Source organism: Schistocerca cancellata, chromosome 10 (genome assembly GCF_023864275.1).
Source record: "Schistocerca cancellata isolate TAMUIC-IGC-003103 chromosome 10, iqSchCanc2.1, whole genome shotgun sequence".
NCBI classification, from domain to species: domain Eukaryota; kingdom Metazoa; phylum Arthropoda; class Insecta; order Orthoptera; family Acrididae; genus Schistocerca; species Schistocerca cancellata.
The window spans coordinates 146,770,547-146,790,522 of NC_064635.1; the positions used below are offsets into that span (position 1 = coordinate 146,770,547).

Below are 19,976 nucleotides of genomic sequence, written 5' to 3' on the forward strand. Positions count from 1 at the left end.
CACATCCATGCCAGAGGCAGGATTCGAACCTGCGACCGTAGCGGTCGTGCGGTTCCAGACTGAAGCGCCTAGAATCACTCGGCCAGATCGGCCGGTAAACAACAACGGTCCTATCATGCTTCGCTGGGGCACGCCTGAAGATACTCTTGTCTTTCATCAACACTCGCCGTCGACAATAAAATACTCGAGCCTCTAACTTAAAAGTCTTCCAGCCTCTCACAGAACGTTGCAACTACGAGGTGCATTCAAGTTCTAAGGCATCCGGTTTTTTTTCTAATTAACTACTCACCCGAAATCGATGAAACTGGCGTTACTTCTCGACGTAATCGCCCTGCAGACGTACACATTTTTCACAACGCTGACGCCATGATTCCATGCCAGCGGCGAAGGCTTCTTTAGGAGTCTGTTTTGACCACTGGAAAATCGCAGAGGCAATAGCAGCACGGCTGGTGAATGTGCGACCACGGAGAGTGTCTTTCATTGTTGGAAAAAGCCAAAAGTCACTAGCAGCCAGGTCAGGTGAGTAGGGAGCATGAGGAATCACTTCAAAGTTGTTATCACGAAGAAACTGTTGCGTAACGTTAGCTCGATGTGCGGGTGCGTTGTCTTGGTGACACAGCACACGCGCAGCCCTTCCCGGACGATTTTGTTGCAGTGCAGGAAGGAATTTGTTGTTCAAAACATTTTCGTAGGATGCACCTGTTACCGTAGTGCCCTTTGGAACGCAATGGGTAAGGATTACGCCCTCGCTGTCCCAGAACATGGAAACCATCATTTTTTCAGAACTGGCGTTTACCCGGAATTTTTTTGGTGGCGGTGAATCTGTGTGCTTCCATTGAGCTGACTGGCGCTTTGTTTCTGGATTGAAAAATGGCATCCACGTCTCATCCATTGTCACAACCGACGAAAAGAAAGTCCCATTCGTGCTGTCGTTGCGCTTCAACATTGCTTGGCAACATGCCACACGGGCAGCCATGTGGTCGTCCGTCAGCATTCGTGGCACCCAACTGGATGACACTTTTCGCATTTTCAGGTCGTCATGCAGAATTGTGTGAACAGAACCCACAGAAATGCCAACTCTGGAGGTGATCTGTCCAACAGTCATTCAGCGATCACCCAAAACAATTCTCTCCACTTTCTCGATCATGTCGTCAGACCAGCTTATGCGAGCCTGAGGTTGTTTAGGTTTGTTTTCACACGATGTTCTGCCTTCATTAAACTGTCGCACCCACGAACGCACTTTGGAGACATCCATAACTCCATCACCACATGTCTCCTTCAACTGTCAATGAATTTCAATTGGTTTCACACCACGCAAATTTAGAAAACGAATGATTGCACGCTGTTCAAGTAAGGAAAACGTCGCCATTTTAAGTAATTAAAACAGTTCTCAATCTCGCCGCTAGCGGTAAAATTCCATCTGCCGTACGGTGCTGCCATCTCTGGGACGTATTGACAATGAACGCGGCCTCATTTTAAAACAATGCGCATGTTTCTATCTCTTTCCAGTCTGGAGAAAAAAAATCGGAGGCCTTAGAACTTGAATGCACCTCATAATATAGTCGTTGTCGTAATGCTGAAAGGGAGCGTTTATTTGACTTGCAATGGCTCTGAGCACTATGGGACTTAACTTCTAAGGTCATCAGTCGCCTAGAACGTAGAACTAATTAAACCTAACTAACCTAAGGGTATCACACACATCCATGCCCGAGGCAGGATTCGAACCTGGGACCGTAACGGTCGCGCGGTTCCAGACTGTAGCGCCTAGAACCGCTCAGCCACCCCGGCCGGCTATCTGACTTCGAAAAGGGCATTGACTTTGGAGCCAAGGATGGAAGTATTTCGGGAACGACTAAGGGTGTACACTGTTTGTGAGTTGCCGTAATTAAAGTATACTGTGCAAGGTAAGATGGCGCTAGCCTAAACCTGTGCTGAGCAGGGGTCGTGCACCATGGAGCATAGAGGAGAAGGTGAACTGCGGCTGCGGAGATGTGTACGGGCAAACAGACGTGCAGCTGTTGCACAGATGATGACCCAGAGATACCAAGACGCTACCAACAGCGTTCAATGGACGTTGCTGAGCGTGAGCCCCCACAGCAGGTCCCTGGTTTGCGCACCCATGCTGAGTCATTTTCATTGGCGATGAAGTCTGCAATTTGCACGCCATCACAACATCTGGACGTCTTGTGAGTGGTGACAGGTCGCCTCACCAAAAGAATCACTTTTTTACTCTCCATCGTACAGATGACCAATGGCATGTATAGCGTGAAATGTCTGAATATAAAGAAACTGCGCGCGTTATAGTCTATGGATTGTTTTCGTGGCATTCCCTGTGTAATCTCGTCATCTGGAAGGCACACTGGATCAACACAGGTGTACGTCTGGCAACCAGGTCCACTCCTAAAGGCAATTTGTTTTTCCTCGGTTCAAGTGGTTCAAATGGCTCTGAGCACTATGGGGCTTAACATCTGAGGTCATCAGTCCCCGCGACTTAGAATTACTTAAACGTAACTAACCTAAGCACATCAAACACATCCATACCCGAGGCAGGATTCGAACCTGCGGCCGTAGAGGTCGCGCGGTTCCACACTGAAGCGCCTAGAAGCGCTCGGCCACAGCGGCCGGGTTTTTCCTTGGCACGATTGCATCTACCAGCAAGACAATGCAGTGTGTCACACATTTTGCAGTGTACGTGTGTAGTTCGAAGAGCACCAGAGTGAGTTTACTGCACTCCCTGGCCACCAAACTCCCCGGATTTAAACCCAGTCGACGATCTGTGGGACAGTATTGCTCGGGCTGTTAGCGCCATGGGTGGTCAATAGAGTAACCTAGGCTGCTGTATTCGGCACTGGAGTCGTCATGGATCCACATCGTTGTCTGCAACTGAGCCTCATTGACCCTCTTTGTGCTCATCTCGTTGTGGTCCGAGCGGCAAATGGTGGTTCTTCAGGCTTTTGACAGACGGTCACATTAATGTGACTGGACAGTGTAAATAGAGTCGGTCTCGGAAAGTGACATACGGCCGGGAGAGCGGTGTGCTGACCACATGTCCCTCCGTATCCGCATCCAGTGCCGCCTATGGACTCAGGATGACACGGCGGCCGGTCGGTACCGTTGGGCCTTCGTGGCCTGTTCGGGAGTAGTTTAGTTTCAGTGTATAGGGTCTTTCAAAATGAATATACATGTTTTAAGCCTCTGTAGCATTTATTACACTCAACTTAAAATTATAAACAATACATCAAATGCAAGAACAACCGAAACAGTTTTGTTTCAATACCTGTGCGCAAAGGGAGGACTACGGAACGACCAGTAGTGACTGAAGAACTTGTTGAACGAGTGAGTCTTTCACGCGTAGCCCCAAGAAATCAGTTTGGAAGGCTAGTCATGAATTAGCAGTTCCAGTGACTTCTGTGTGGAGACTTTTAAGGAGACGCTTACAACTAAATCCTTATAGTTTACAGATATTACAAGCTCTAAAACCTACAGAGTCCGGTTTACACCACAATTTTGCAAACGAAATGTTGTTGTATGAAGAAGATTTTCTGGATAGCGTCGTCTTCAGTGATGAATCGACATTTCACGTAAGTGGAAATGTGAACACACATAATGTGCGCATCTGGGGGGTCATAAAATCCAAAGTAGATTGTACATTCGCAAGAGAGAACCCCAAACTGAAGTTTGTTGTGTCATATTCCGACAGAAAGTTTACGGGCGCTTTTTTTTTCCGGTGAAGCAACTGTAAGTGGCCGGCCGAAGTGGCCGCGTGGTTCTGGCGCTGCAGTCTGGAACCGCGAGGCCGCTACGGTCGCAGGTTCGAATGCTGCCTCGGGCATGGATGTGTGTGATGTTCTTAGGTTAGTTAGGTTTAACTAGTTCTAAGTTCTAGGGGACTAATGACCTCAGCAGTTGAGTCCCATAGTGCTCAGAGCCATTTGAACCATTTGAACTGTAAGTGGTGTTTCTTATCTTGATGGGCTAGAACTAGGGGTCTTTCTCAGCTGGAAGAAGCTGAACCACAGAACGTCATTTGTCAGCAAGATGGCGCACCGCCTGGCTGACGTAACTCAGTAAGCGATTGGTTAAACGACTTTGTATGCGACCGCTGAATTGACGCAAGGGGCCGGAGGTAATGAGCTTGTTTTCCATGACCTCCACGTTCACACACTCTCTGACGCCATGCGATTTTTACCGTTATGTGTTTATAAAGGACCATATGTATGTGCCTCCGCTACCAACTGAGCTACGCGACTGTGGAAACAGCGTTGTCGCAACAATTATTCTACACACACTGATCAAAGTTTAGGGAGAATTCGCCTATCGGTTCGGTGTGTGATGAATGGTGCCCACATTGAACATTCATAGGAAAAAACTGTTCGATTTGCTCTTTAGTTTGATGTATTATTTGTATGTCCTTTAGGAGCAGTGTACCCTAAGTCTCTCGGAGCGAACCGTTTCCCAATGATTGGAAAAGAGCGCAAGCCATTCCCTTTTTCAAGATGGATCGTCGAACAGACTCACTAAACTATAGGCCCGAATCTCTGACGTTCTATTGTAGAATTTTGGAACATATTTTATGCTTGCATATTACATTTCCACGGTCCGAGAATCGCCCCTCCAGAAATCAACATGTGTTCCAAAATATGCGATCGCGTGGAATCCAGCTCACCCTTTCCGTCCGTGAGGGCCGGAAAGCAGTAGATACCGGTAGCTAGGTTGACGCCGTGTTCCTTGATTTCTGGAAGGCGTCCGATACAGTTTCGCATTGTCGCTTAGTGAACAAAATAGCAGCATACGGAGCTGTGCGATTGGATTTAAGAGGCTCTAGGAAATTTTATTACGTGGTCGGTCCCATTCAGTGCGTGCTCTGCCACGGCCGATTTCTCCACCTGCCCCAACCTGCAATGTCGCTTGTGCGGAAAAGTTTATGTCGGAATGACTGGACGATCAATTAACACCAGGATCAAAGAGCACAAGCGACATAGCAGGTTGGGGCAGGTGGAGAAATCGGCCGTGGCAGAGCACGCACTGAATGGGACCGACCACGTAATAAAATTCGCCGACACGGAAGTTCTAGCTGTAGAGAAGCATTATCACACGCGCTTGTTCAGAGAAGCTGTAGAAATACAAAAACACGCGAACAGTTTCAACAAGAAAGAGGAAAGCCTTAAGGTAAACGGATCCTGGCTTCCCGTACTGCAGCGAACGACCGTCACAGGTAGCAAGAAGAACCGCACCGGAAATGACCGCGGAGAAGCCCTCGGACGTTGGCGCGCCAGGTACATATAGGCTGCGGCCGCGAGCTCGCCTCCAGTACACCACCGGCAATGGAGGGTGAAGCTTTGACAATGCCAGCCACTCGTGCTGGCGAAACGTCAGAAAAATCATTAGATGAACGTCGGCCGAAGAACCCGAGACAGAAGCCAATAGGCAGTTTGTCATCAAAGAGTTTATCTTTCACGTAAATTATTTACTGTAACTAAATATTTGGTTGCACATCCTAACTACACATAACTGGTGTTTTACTCGAAATATTTAAGTAAGAATCACGTGAGAATGAAACAGAGCACAATTTAACTACAGCAAGAAGAAACACACAAGACGGGGGTGGGAGACACATCTCCTTTGCATTAATACCATAAAGTTATCTCAGTGAGATTTGCATTACGATTCTACGCATGCTCTATTCTGGACAGAGGTTTAACCAATACACAAGGTTGTGCGATAATTATTTAACATACTAACTCCGTCTGCTGCTTGCAAACGGCCGAACTAGAGCACGTGGTGCATTCTGACTAAAACTGTTGTGCTGCTTTGTAGAAAGCGCACGAAAGGACAGATATTCTTGCAGAAATTGTAGCTCATTAAACAAGCAAACTGTTAAAATAAAGCCTATTGCGGTGCCATGGTGGACCAGAAGGGTCACTGATTACCAAACACGTGGCACAAAATCGACACACAAAGACAACAGCAATTTCCACAAAATATAAGATTAAAAAATCATTAAAAAAATAACTCGCTTCACACGCTTCAGTTAAGTTGAAGTTCTTAAGTATTTCACCAGTTAAACATAACGAAGTCCTAACTCAACCTGATTCCTATCACCTGAAACCCCCCTTAAGAGCTACGATCCGTACTCTCTAGGCGTCCTCTTTCGAGATTACCTAGCTCCCCGTGCAGCGGAAGCTACCAGAGGGGTAGCCCTCCATCACCAACTGCACACACAAAAACAGCCCTCGACTAAGATGGGTAAACCTCTCTTTTCAGGTACTGGAAAACTAAGTTGGTCATCCTGTGCTCTCCTTTGAACGAGAAGCAACATCGTCTGCTCCCAGCAGGCGATGACCAATTCAGCGATTACCACAAAACAAAACCGAAACCCACATTAAAACACACATATAATAATCAGTAGGCCTTATTTGAGTGCTCAGTCTTTCTGGAAGAGTTCATGAATTGAACTAAAATCAGGTAGTAAGATGAATAGGTTGTACCGAATTCGACAAGCGTCTTATGAAACGACTTCACAGAGACGTTTCACGTTGTTCGTGGTGAGAGTTAAAGCCTGAAATTTTGGAATTCTCGACACGTTCTTGACACTTTCGACCTCGCAATAATGAATTCCTTAACGATTTCGGAAATGGAATGTCCTATGCGTATAGCTCCATCTACCATTCCGCGTTCAAAGTCTGTTAATTCTCGTCGTGCGGCCATAATCACGTCGGAGATCTTTTCGCATGAATCAACTGATCATAAATGACAGTTCCGCCAATATACTGCGCTCGCTATCCGACGACTTTTCTCGCCTCAGTGTGTTTTTTTGCCCTTCGATTTTGCGGAGAACCTCATTTCTTATCTCAGCACTTCATTTAATTTTCCACATTTTCTATAGGACCAGATCTCAATCGTTCTGATTATCTTCTTTTCCTGTTTCCCTCACAGCCCATCTTGCGCAATTAGTCTACAAATCGTTGTGCTCCAGATGAAGTCTCAAAAATTTCTCCCTCAAATTAAGACCAATTTTTGATACCAGTACACTTGTTTTGCCCAGAAATGCCCTTTTTGCCAGTAGTAGTCTGCTTTCTGTGTATCCTTCCATCACGTTCTGTGCAAAGTCTAATGGGAAATCAAAATCGGTACAAACTCTGGAGCTTTCAACGAACCAGCTTCTCGAAAATGGGCTATAAAACAGACTTTGAAAGTGTGACGTACAAACGGACGTGCATCTTCCTAACAGATGGCTTGCCGTTGTAGGGCTACGAACAAATTGGTAATAAATATCAGGAATATCGGTTTGATGTTCCGGAAGTGTAGGGGGAGGGAGGGAGGTAAAAAGAGGAGGCTTCAATAACAGCAGAAATTGGCAGTGCTGCAGCCCCGCCGTGTGGAAGAAAGGGTGCACTAAAAAGGCGACCGAGATGAATGTGTGTGCGTCGGCCGCTCAGGTACGGAGCGGACATCCCTTTGTGCTGCCGCTGCTGCCACGGCCGGGGTGATACATATTTCTCACCCTTCCACCGCTTTGTCGCTTCCCACAACACGACACCCGGGCAGATACCGGACCAGTTCGCTTTCCCAACCCGCTGCAACCCTTTTGTGAGCAGACACCGGATTTTAACCTTCCGCACTTTGAGCGTGCTCGCAAAAAGGTAATAAAAAGTCCGCAGCGAGCGGTTCGCAGTCTCCGTTCGTTCGAAATAAAAGAAAGTTGAAGGGTATCGGTGGGAAAAAGAGTTTAATGTTTTTAATTTTTTGGCGGCGTTTCGAGGGGAGGGTAGGGTTGATCCTGCCGATCGGCGTCACTGAAAGGGTGCATTGGACGGGAAGGGTCGCAGGTAGGCGAAGGGTTCGGCAAACCGTTACGAAGTGCAGGAGGGCCCTTCATCTTCCTGAGCGGCTCCTGTCGAGGGCGAGAAGTGCTGTAAACCGCCTGCCAAATATATTACACGGTGTGTATCGTAATTAACAGCGAAAATAGATCAACATCCTAGTAAAAATGGCTCCTTAAACGAGCAATTTGCAGATAATTGTGTATGTGCGATTAAATTTATGAGAAAAATGTGAAATGTCCTCTTAGAAAACTTAATGAATTACAGTGTTGATAAACATCTTACATTATTTGATTTTCAAACAGCTGAGCAGAACTGAACGTACTCAGACATTTCGCTCTTTACCTATTCTGATCAACACTAAACTGACACACAATATTTTTAGCGCAACACGATCTGACTTTCAATAGTCGCTACAAAAGAATGGCCCTGACTAACAGTAACCTATACCTTTCACAAATCACTTACCTCACAAAAATCTTCGTTACTCGAACTACTGAAATACAGCGAGCGCCACTACTGCCAGCTATATAAAAGATTCAAACTACTGAAGGCACTAACTATTGATAGGCATAGTTGGTAAATGAATGATTTTGATAGAGAACAAACAATGTATTTACCTTAATAGTTTTCAAAAGTTATAATATATATATCAGTTCATGACATCCAGTCTTACAAATTTACTGTCTCTGATGGACACACGTCCAGATCATCCGCTTTCAAAACTCCACCATCTCTCTCCCCACATCCACCACTGCTGGCGGCTCACCTCCAACTGCGCAACGCTACGCGCTGTTAACAGCCAACTGCCCAACACTACAATAGCAAATATTGCAACAATACTAACCAGCCACAGACTGTACACAGCACAGCCAGTGATTTCCATACAGAGCGCTATGTGGCGTTACCAATATAAAAACCTAAATAGCCTGCTTACGAATGTCTCACTGCTCCGAAGTAAACACAGTTGTAGGACAAGGTGATAGCCAACGCCCACTTCTATTTAATTGTATTCTAGAAAAGAAACAGTGAGAATGCGGTATGAAAAACTGAATGAATGTAAGATTTCATCTGTAAGGTTTGGAAAACGTACCAAAAATATTGGAATAAACTGTCCCGCAACTGCAGATGAATTTGCATATACTAAAGCTTGCTAGGTGGTAGCCTTTAAATCGACCGCGGTCCGTTAGTATACATCGGACCCACGTGTCGCCACTATTAGTGATTGCAGACCGAGCGCCGCCACACGGCAGGTCTAGTCTAGAGAGACTCCCTAGCACTCGACTTTGCCAGCGATGGTTCACTGTCTACATACGCTCTCATTTGCAGAGACGACAGTTTAGCATAGCCTTGAGCTACGGCATTTGCTACGACCTAGCAAGGCGCCATATTCAGTTACTATTCTGAACAGATAATATTGTGAATCATGTACAGTCAAGAGCGACGTCCATCATTGATGGATTAAAGTTAAGTATCAAACTAATTACGTCCGCTTTCTGAATTCTAATTCCTTGTCATGTTCCAGACCTCACGTCAGTATAGTTCTTCCCTCCTCACGCCAGCCTGCGTGAGCTAAAACGCGTGCATTTCGGCCTCCTCTAGTAACACGGTGTTGGCTCTTCAGCCACCCCAACAAAATACTTGGGGGGGGGGAGGGGGAGGGGAAGGAGATCACTTTAACGCACGCTTACTTTACCTAGTCTGTTAGTGGCTCGTAACATACCAATTTTAGTAGGTTACCAATTAACAGTAAGATCATGTAGGCCGAGCTGCCATCCCACAATGTCCGTATTGGCCCTTGAGTGAAAAAGTTTGACGGCCACTGGTCTGGAGTCACGTCACCGTTGTCCTCTCCGCTACGGGTGCGACTACCCACGTAAAGATCAAGTTATTTCGTGCGGCCTCTACCAGTCCTATACCATCTACGCTTTCCAAACAGACCAGCGTGCTTTTCTAAGGGGGTGAGTTAATAACTTATCCGAAGAGGTTAGAAGGGGGTGCTGGCAGGGAAGCGCGCGGTACCCGCCAATGCCGGTGATATCTCGTGCGTCCAGGCACCGGCCGAGTTACGACCTGCGCTGCCCTGCCCTGGAGATAGACTAACCGTGCTCAGACCACACCCTGTGCTCTCCACCCCCGCGGCCAGCAGGAACCCCTTGCCAATTTACGTAATGCGGGCCGGCGTCTCTCCGAGGCCGCAGAAGAAGGTCCGGCGGGCGCGCTGATCCCCGGTATAATGCCTAATTTAGCTGACCCGCGCGGGGGCGGGACGGGGGCAGGACTAACTGGCTGCGGCTCAGGCTGTCCGCCCCCATCAGGGGGTGGAGGCAGGGAGTCGCCTCGCCCCCGCCGGAGCTGATTGGGCAGGGACGGCGGAACCTCGTTAACATACGACAGTTGCAGGGGACAGACCAAACCAGACCGGCGGATCTCCGTGCATTTCTCCCGGGCCGGGCAGTCCACCCTTCCTCCCCACTGTCTGGATCCGCCTCGGGCTTTACTCCTTGTTCGGAAGATTTAAACCACTGGCTTTTCATTTTAGACAGAGGAATTTACTCTCTGCCCCAGCGCGCAGTAATTGGAGTGTCGATAGCGTTTTCTATAAGGCGTGCAAAAATTCGTTAATTATTGGCGTAAACGGAAAGAGTTGAAAGTACACATAACTACCTAAAAAAAACTTTCAAAATAGTTTTATTGCCTAGACCACAGCTTATACAGACTAGATAATGTACACACACAATAACTGGTATACCAATAATGAGGACACGTCACCTTAAAGTTGGCGTTTGGATACATGGCAAGGCGAGTGATAATGGACGTAGACTCCACGACATCCTCCCTGACATAAGGCAGCGGTATGATACGTTTCTTAACCTGACACGGACATTATGCTACACCTACATACACGTATTCTTCTGCGGGCAATACGCAAACTGTAGACATACATTGAAAGGGTACAGTACCGCCCGACATTGAAAATAGGTACAACATTCTTCGGTATTCTTGTCAGAACAACATATTTTTTTTGTAGTAATAACTCAATTTCACTTAATACACCGAAGCCGGATACCAGTGTAGGAAAGAACGACTATTTATTTAAGTGATCACATGTGCACTCCACAAGATAAATCCCTACATCCAATTTGGTGAGATCTGCGAAATGAATGAATGGATGGTCGTCTGCTAACCGCAGATAGTGAATGTTCAATATAAGATCATCTCTGAGACGGTCCTTTGGTCACCTTTGCTGGAACCAAAGAGATGAAATTGACCTGAGCTTTGAGCGCCTGGAAAGTGGCTGACCAATACGGTAACATGGTGCGCCCCCACCTCGACGGAGGTGCGAGCTGACCTGAAGAACGGCCATGTTTCAGTATTCTGGTGCTGGATCTTGTGTTGGTAAGACCTGTCTTAGGTGTGCTCCGTAAAGACAAAAGAGTGGAGTGAATGGTATGCATGTGGAATACTTAATAGTAACTTAGAATAATAATTTCTCTATTTCAGGAACTTTTGTGGGGAGAATTAAATTTCAGGGAGGTAATATTAAGGGGATCGTAGTAATCTTCGGAAGTGACCAACGGTCAGAATGAAATCACGTGTAGCAATAAGTTGAAATAGTTCTGAGTGCTAAAGTTAAGCTGAATTACTGGCGTGTGTACTATAAGTTGGAAATATTTAAAAAATGGCGTGTGCAGGACTTGAAATTAGAGACGAGTAATTCCACGTGGCGAGTACTGTGAGTTCAATCTGTGTGTGAGACAAAGGATAAAGGGAAGTACTCGCCCATGGTATCAGTTGAGGACTCGCGTGTGTGACGAATATGTCCTTAATATTACTTTGCGTGTTATGTTTCCGTGTGACGCTTGATTCGAACTATAATACTCTGAGAGTGAAGCAAGGTGAGTCAGCCGTCTATCCAGCAACGCCACTTGGCTTGCGTTGCACAGGAAGACGTGCATATATCCTCCAGAGTTCATAGTAGGAAAGAAAAGCTACGAAGTGGGGCAGTGTCGTGTGAAACTGGGATGAATTGTAATTGAAGTGGGAAAGCTGAAAGTGATGTGATTATAACGTTGTGACTATTCCTTGTGTTGTATTCCATGTTGCCAGTGTGGTGTATTTCAGGTGATTTAAGTATGTTTGGTTTGCATGGGAGAGTAGCAAAATAGGTTCAGAGGTAGTGGGTTATGCATGTTCCTTTTGTACCGCTCGGTCTGTGTGTGAGATATAGCAAAAGATCCACCATCTTATACAGAAAGTGCACTGTAGTGTTAGATAATTACGAGACCATAAGATAATCAATCACCAATATAAGGCCATGCCCACTGGGCGGAGTTTCTCATGTGCAATTGTTGTAGAAAACGTAATGGTGTGTTTAAGTTATAGAATTTATCGGAATAAAAAGATGGTGAAAAGAAAAAGATTGGTGGCCTTTTCCTTCGAATTGTATGTTGTCATGATATCCAGAATTTATAATGTGTGCGCCATTCATATTCAGTGCGATGGCCAAGTGATGATCAAAGCCGTTGGGTAAGAAAGAAAATGTGGTATTGCCAGTACGCAGTGAACAGTCAGAGTTGTGTAAATTACTAATAGTCAGATGTGCGTTATCCGTTTCCGTCGCGTAATATTCATACAGGAGAATAATTTGTAACTTAATTGTGAGTACTAGAGCTCATGTTACTCGCTAAATAAGAATGAATCGACTCGCTTGGCAGACCACTCATCTTGCAGGCTGGACTGCTTGATGCCACAGTATGAGCAAGGCATGTGGGTGCCTCTCAACATTACACTTAGACTACATAGAAACTGACATACCTACACACAGAGCAATAACAGACGAAGAACAATGGGCACAGCTAAATGCATTGAAAAACAGTAATTCAAAAACGCTACATGAAGAGTACCTGCGGACACGACATAACAGACATACCTATATATAATCTGACAACTGTCGTCGCCGGCCGCTGTGGCCGAGAGTTTGTAGGCGTTTCAGTCCGGAACCGCGCTGCTGCTAAGGTCGCAGGTTCGAATCCTGCCTCGGGCATGGATGTGTGTGATGTCCTTAGGTTAGTTACATTTAAGTAGTTCTAAGTCTAGGGGACTGATAATCTCATCCCACAGTGCTTAGAGCCATTTGAACCATCTGAACTGTCGTCATCCGCAGTGACAACGAAAACAGTGACACCGAAGAGGAACAGGAGAAGGAAGACGATATGTAATAGTTAATAAGCGTAAGATGCTGGCGATCTAGGCAAGAAGGGAGCAAATGTTGTATAAGCATGAGCACCTAATGTTAACGCATATGATTAGGAATACTATTTCTCATTTATCTACCAGTAACAAAACTTTTTTTTTTATTTGTGACTGGTTCGAGGGAACCGTTCCGACTGCCAGTCACAAACGGTGACGGGACTAACAAATCTATTCTCTATCCTATCATCTTTTTATATTTTACTAAAAACAACAAAATTTTATTTATATTTCCACATTACATAACTTTTATTTTAAAAGTGTACTATTTCTTGTAAAATGTTGTAGATAAAAACAAAACAACTATAAAAAGATGACAAACTCAAGCTGTAAAATATACGATCTGTTGTAAAACATCTCGTAACAGGTCTATAATTTTGCACTAAATAAATATTCTGATTACTAGTTCCAGCAAAGTTATATTTCCATCTTCAGATCATTTGATACGCGAATTATAAAACCACGTATCACGTATTCGGTGATCTGAAGATGGCGATATAACTTTGCTGAAATTAGTGATCAGGATATGTATTGACTGCGATCTGGGCGATGAAACTTAATGTGAACGTTCTTTCAACTGAATAATGCAAATGGTAAGCTTATGTAAACGCTGTCTGATGAAAGGAGGAGCCAAATCCATCTGACATGTCTAGCTGTAGTCCAATTAACTTTTACTGAAAATAAAAAAAAACTTAAAACTGTATACCAAAAAAGCAATAACGTAAAATGCTGTATCATATAGTGCAGGAGCAGTGCTACAATGCGTGATGCAGTGTTGCAGTTCCAACACACAAAATGAGTAGAGAAAAAATCCTGCATTAAATTACAAACTGAACACTGAAAGAACAAACGCAAAAATGCTGCTGTTAAAATGGCCTTCTCGTTCACGTACCCAAGGTGACTAAGAAAAAATCCCGAACATCGAATGGAACACATGCAAACATGTAATACACCACCGTAAGAGTAAGTATATCTGACAAAAGAAATGATATGTGAATTAAATTTTAACTGAACTGATCCTGATGATGATTTTTAATGCTGTGTCTGACTGTGAATAATCATCCTGTGTCCTAACAGTGATGGCAAATTGGCCCAACTTACCTTGTGGCAACAAAAACTTAGTACTGTTCGAAAGTGGTGAACGTTAAAATACAGCGCAGTAGCAAACAAAGTGCAGCGTACAGAAAACTTAGCCCAAATGCAGCGCAAGGAAAAGCAGATACGTTAAGCAGATCATACTTTAGGCTTTCAGTAACTGTATTCCCCCAAGTGCCACGTGGTGACACTCGATTAGAAAATAAATTGTTAGGGGACGATCAAAGAAACTGAACCTCTTCGGTGATGTCGAAGAGACTAGAATTAAAAGAAAAACTGTATCGTGAAACTGACTTTTAACTATTACAACAAATTTCACGAAATTCAATTCTTAAAAGGAAATATAACTCGTTATGAAAGGGTAAAGGAGTAGTGAATCTACGGCTCTGAGCCCAAGACATGTGAGCAGATAATTTTGTTTAAAGACAACGGAAGAATTAACAGCATTCTGCCTTGAAATCCGTCGTTTTATTACAACAAATCTATAATTCAGCTACTACATAATCAGGGAACATAACAACAGATGATAGTCCGAAGTGTTACGTGGCACTGAAGATGACTGAGTAATTGTTGATATCTCGATCTGCTGTAATAAAGCGACGGATTTCGCGATCGTCTGCTGTTATTTTCTCCACATCCGTATTCAACGATCGCTGCGCACTATGATATCATATGAGTTCCAGTCTAATCATAATTTTGTTTAATATCGTTTCGACAATAGTAAAATCATACTGCATATTTACCCTTCACAAACTCATTATAAATTACGTGCGAGCAAGCAATGCAGCAGCAACATTACCTGAATATCTTCACACTCCTCACATCTTTACAAAACCATATTACCAAAAACTAACATTCTCTGCGTTTGCATCTCTGTGTCCTGCTAGTTATATTCTCAAACCAAATAGCAGCGTAACCGATACCAGTGTCTGTCACTTAATAATCCACGAATGTTACGCTATCAACGACAAACGACTGGCAACCAAAGATCACATTGCTTGTACTCAGAACCACAGTCTAACATATACAGTCGCGACGCTCACTGCAGTGAAAATTGTTACCGTCTTTGGTGCGACACTAGCGCCCCAAGCGGCGAGAAAGCAGCCGTAAAATTAAAGTTCATTTTTGATCATTTTTCTAGTTAATTAGCGAAATAGTTACTAAATTTTTGCGTTCCAAGCATTAGTACATTGTCAAGAGAAAAAAATGAAATGATCACATGGCACTGTTGGGCGGGGAAGTTCGGCCGCCGTATTGCAAGTCCTTTTTAGTTGACGCCACTTCGGCGACTCGTGAGTCAGTGATGATGAAATGATTATGAAAAACACGCAACACCCAATCATCACGAGGCAGAGTAAATCCCTGACCCCGCCAGGAATCGAACCCGGGACCCCGTGCGCGGGAAGCGAGAACACTACCGCAAGACCACGAGCTGCGGACATTATCAAGAGAAATGATTGATCATGAAATACATGCAAAAACAACCGAATCTCCCTGATCCAGTGACATAAGCTACAACGTAATCTTCTTCTTCCTTAGCGTTTGTCCCGCGTGCTGGCGGCGTCCCCTGTTTTGGCTCGTTGTCGCCACTTCTTGGGATCTCCTGCCTGATCAGGGTGAAAGCGTGAGATCTTGAGGTCTTCATGCAGGGCGTCAAGCCGTCGCTGCCTTGGCTGTCCTGCTGGCCATTTCCCATTTACATTTAGGCTGAAACTAGTCTTTGCCACTGTTGTCCCGTCTGCTTTAAGGACATGCCCGTACCAACGTAGGCGGCTTTCTCTCATTTCGCTTACTATTGGTGCAACACCGTATAGCCTGCGACCTTCATTATTTGTGACGTGGTCATGCAATGTTAATCCCGATGTCCACCTAACAAGGGAACCTCCCCATCGCACCCCCCTCAGATTTAGTTATAAGTTGGCACAGTGGATAGGCCTTGAAACACTGAACACACATCAATCGAGAAAACAGGAAGAAGTTGTGTGGAACTATGAAAAAAAGAAGCAAAATATACAAACTGAGTAGTCCATGCGCAAGATAGGCAACTTGAAGGATAATCTGAGCTGAGGAGCACCGTGGTCCCGTGGTTAGCGTGAGCAGCTGCGGAACGAGACGTCGTTGGTTGAAGTCTTCCTTCAAGTGAAAAGTTTATTTTTTTTTATTTTCAGAAAATTATCAAAGTTCAAGCACTCACACATAATCAACTTCGCTCTCCAAAATTCCAGGACATGTTCAGATTTGCTTGGACATATGCAGCATTTGACGGTCTACACACGGAAAAATTTGAAAACGTTAAAAACATGTTTTGACAGAGCACAGGGAAAACTGTGCGACTCTGAAACTGTTCCATTCATTTGTTGCAGTTTATGTGACAAACTCTTACGTTTTCATACTTTTTTGGGAGTGATTATGACATCCACAAGAAAACCTAAATCGGGCAAGGTAGAAGAATCTTTTTACCCATTCGCCAAGTGTACAAGTTAGGTGGGTCGACAACATATTCTTGTCATGTGACGCACATGCCGTCACCAGTGTCGTATAGAATATATCAGACGTGTTTTCCTGTGGAGGAATCGGTTGACCTATAAGCTTTCGATCAAATGTTTTCGGTTCCCATTGGAGAAGCATGTCCTTTCGTCTACTAATCGCACGGTTTTGCGGTGCGGTCGCAAAACACAGACACTAAACTTATTACAGTGAACAGAGACGTCAATGAACGAACGACAGATCATAACTTTGCGAAAATAAAGAAAGTAAATTTACACTCGAGGGAAGACTTGAACCAAGGACCTCTCGTTTCGCAGCTGCTCACGCTAACCACGGGACCACGGCACTCCGGAGAGTGTTTTGGCCTTGGTATTGCCTATCCCACATGGACTACCCAGTTTGTATATTTTGTTTATTTTTTCATAGTTCCACACAACTTCTTCCTATTTTCTCGATTGATGTTGTTCAGTTTTTCAAGGCGTATCCACTGTGCCAACTCATAACTAAATCCGAGAGGGGTGCGATGGGGAGGTTCCCTTGTAAGTATTTTCGTCTCCAGAACAGCAAGACTTTGGTCTACTTCCTTTGTTGAAGGCCAGCATTCGGCCCCGTGCAGTGCAACTGGACTGATTACTGATCGGTATACTTTTGATTTAAGCCTGTTTGGAATTTTCTTATCGTGTAGTACTCCAGTAACGGAACGCCATTTGAGCCACGCGCTGCTAAGGCGGTTGGAGATTTCTGCACTGAGATTTCCATCGGCAGCAACTGTCGAGCCCAGGTACTTGAAAGTCCTTGCTGTTGGGAGGTCAACACCATTGATTCTGATGGTTACAGAGTCATTTAAATCTGTGGAAAGGTAATCTGTTTTCAACACATTGAGCCGTAGTCCTACGTCTGCAAGACGGTCATTCCATAACTTGAAGTTATAGGTCATTCTTATCTTCACTGGCCAGTAGCACATCATCAGCATACAGTAACGTCCAGGGTGAGGTTTCTGCGGGTTTCTTTTGACGGTATCCATGACAGTGATAAATAGGAGCGGTGAGAGAGCATGTCCCTGATGAGCTCGCACGGAATGTCGTCAGATAGTCTGGCAGCTGACTGTAACCGGCTCTTCGGGTTCTGGTAGAGCAGTCAGACCCACCTAATGAGCTCTTCAGGCAGTCCGTGCTCTCGCTGGGCGAGCCAAATTAACTCGTGTGGCACTCTCGGTCAAAGGCCTTTTCGAGATTGAGAAAGGCAAAGTGTAGATGTTTTGACTTCAGACGTTCATAACGGGTGGCAGGGACAAAGAAAACAGTGAAATTTTTTAAAGTGCTTTATCTGAAAACTACCTTGATCAGTTAAACAGAGAACCGACTCGTGCCGATAACACTCTGTGACCAAAATGGTACTGAAACAGAGGATGACAGACTAAAGGCCGAAATACTAAATGTCTTTTTCCAAAGCTGTTTCACAGAGGAAGACTGCACTGTAGTTCCTTCTCTAGATTGTCGCACAGATGACAAAATGGTAGATATCGAAATAGACGACAGAGGGATAGAGAAACAATTAAAATCGCTCAAAAGAGGAAAGGCCGCTCGATCTGATGGGATACTAGTTCGATTTTACACAGAGTACGCCAAGGAACTTGCCCCCCTTCTTGCAGCGGTGTACGGTAGGTCTCTAGAAGAGCGTAGCGTTCCAAAGGATAGGAAAAGGACACAGCTCATTCCCGTTTTCAAGAAGGAACGTCGAACAGATGTGCAGAACTATAGACCTCTATCTCTAACGTCTATCAGTTGTAGAATTTTGGAACACGTATTATGTTCGAGTACAATGACTTTTCTGGAGACTAGAAATCTACTCTGTAGGAATCAGCATCGGTTTCGAAAACGACGATCGTGTGAAACCCAGCTCGCGCTATTCGTCCACGAGACTCAGAGGGCCATAGACACGGGTTCACAGGTAGATGCCGTGTTTCTTGACTTCCGCAAGGCATTCGATACAGTTCCCCACAGTCGTTTAATGAACAAAGTAAGAGCATATGGACTATCAGACCATTCGTGTGATTGGATTGAAGAGTTCCTAGATAACAGGACGCAGCATGTCATTCTCAATGGAGAGAAGTTTCCCGAAGTAAGAGTGACTTCAGGTGTGCCGCAGGGGAGTGTCGTAGGACCGTTGCTATTCACAATATACATAAATGACCTGGTGGATGACATCGGAAGTTCACTGAGGCTTTTTGCAGATGATGCTGAGGTGTATAGAGAGGTTGTAACAATGGAAAATTGTACTGAAATGCAGGAGGATCTGCAGCGAATTGGCGCATGGTGCAGGGAATGGCAATTGAATCTCAATGTAGACAAGTGTAATGTGCTGAGAATACACAGATCCTTTATCATTTAGCTACAATATAGCAGGTCACCAGCTGGAAACAGTTAATTCCATAAATTATCTGGGAGTACGCATTAGGAGTGATTTAAAATGGAATGATCATATAAAGTTGATCGTCGGTAAAGCAGATGCCAGACTGAGATTCATTGGAAGAATCCTAAGGAATTGCAATCCGAAAACAAAGGAAGTAGGTTACAGTATGCTTGTTCGCCCACTGCTTGAATACTGCTCAGCAGTGTGGGATCCGTACCGGATAGGATTGATAGAAGAGCTAGAGAAGATCCAATGGAGAGCAGCGCGCTTCGTTACAGGATCATTTAGCAATCTTCCAGTGGAAGACTCTGCAGGAGAGACGATCAGTAGCTCGGTACGGGCTTTTGTTGAAGTTTCGAGAACATACCTTCACCGGGGAGTCAAGCATGACGGAGAACCGATAGAGGTACTCAAGGTACCCTCCGCCACACAACGTCAGGTGGCTTGTGGAGTATGGATGTAGATGTAGAGGTGCTTTCCGCTAAGCAGGCGAGCTGTCGTCCCACAGCCCTTCACGAATTCCCATTGATTGATGGAGAGACTGATAAATCCTTTTATCGATGATGCGCTCGAATACTTTCATGGTGTGTGACAGAAGGCGTATTGGGCGGTAGTTTTTACATTCAGCTAGACTTCCCCTCTGCTTCCAAATTGGACCTGTTGTACTACATGTCCCGTCAGCTGGAATCTTTCCGCCGGCCGTTGTGGCCGAGCGGTTCTAGGTGGATCAGTCTGGAACCACGCGACCCCTATAGTCGCAGGTTCGAATCCTGCCTCGGGCATGGATGTGTGTGATGTCCTTAGGTTATTTATATTCTAAGTTCTAGGGGACTGATGACCTCAGCAGTTACATCCCATAGTGCTCAGAGCCATTCTTTTCGTACAGGCCGACTAAAATGCTCTGCT

General features: G+C 45.0%; 1 pseudogene; it reads right to left on the reverse strand.

Moving 5' to 3' along the window:
• Positions 1-15,706: 15,706 nt before the first annotated feature.
• Positions 15,707-19,976, reverse strand: part of LOC126106205 (uncharacterized) — a 64,429-nt pseudogene continuing 60,159 nt past the window's right edge.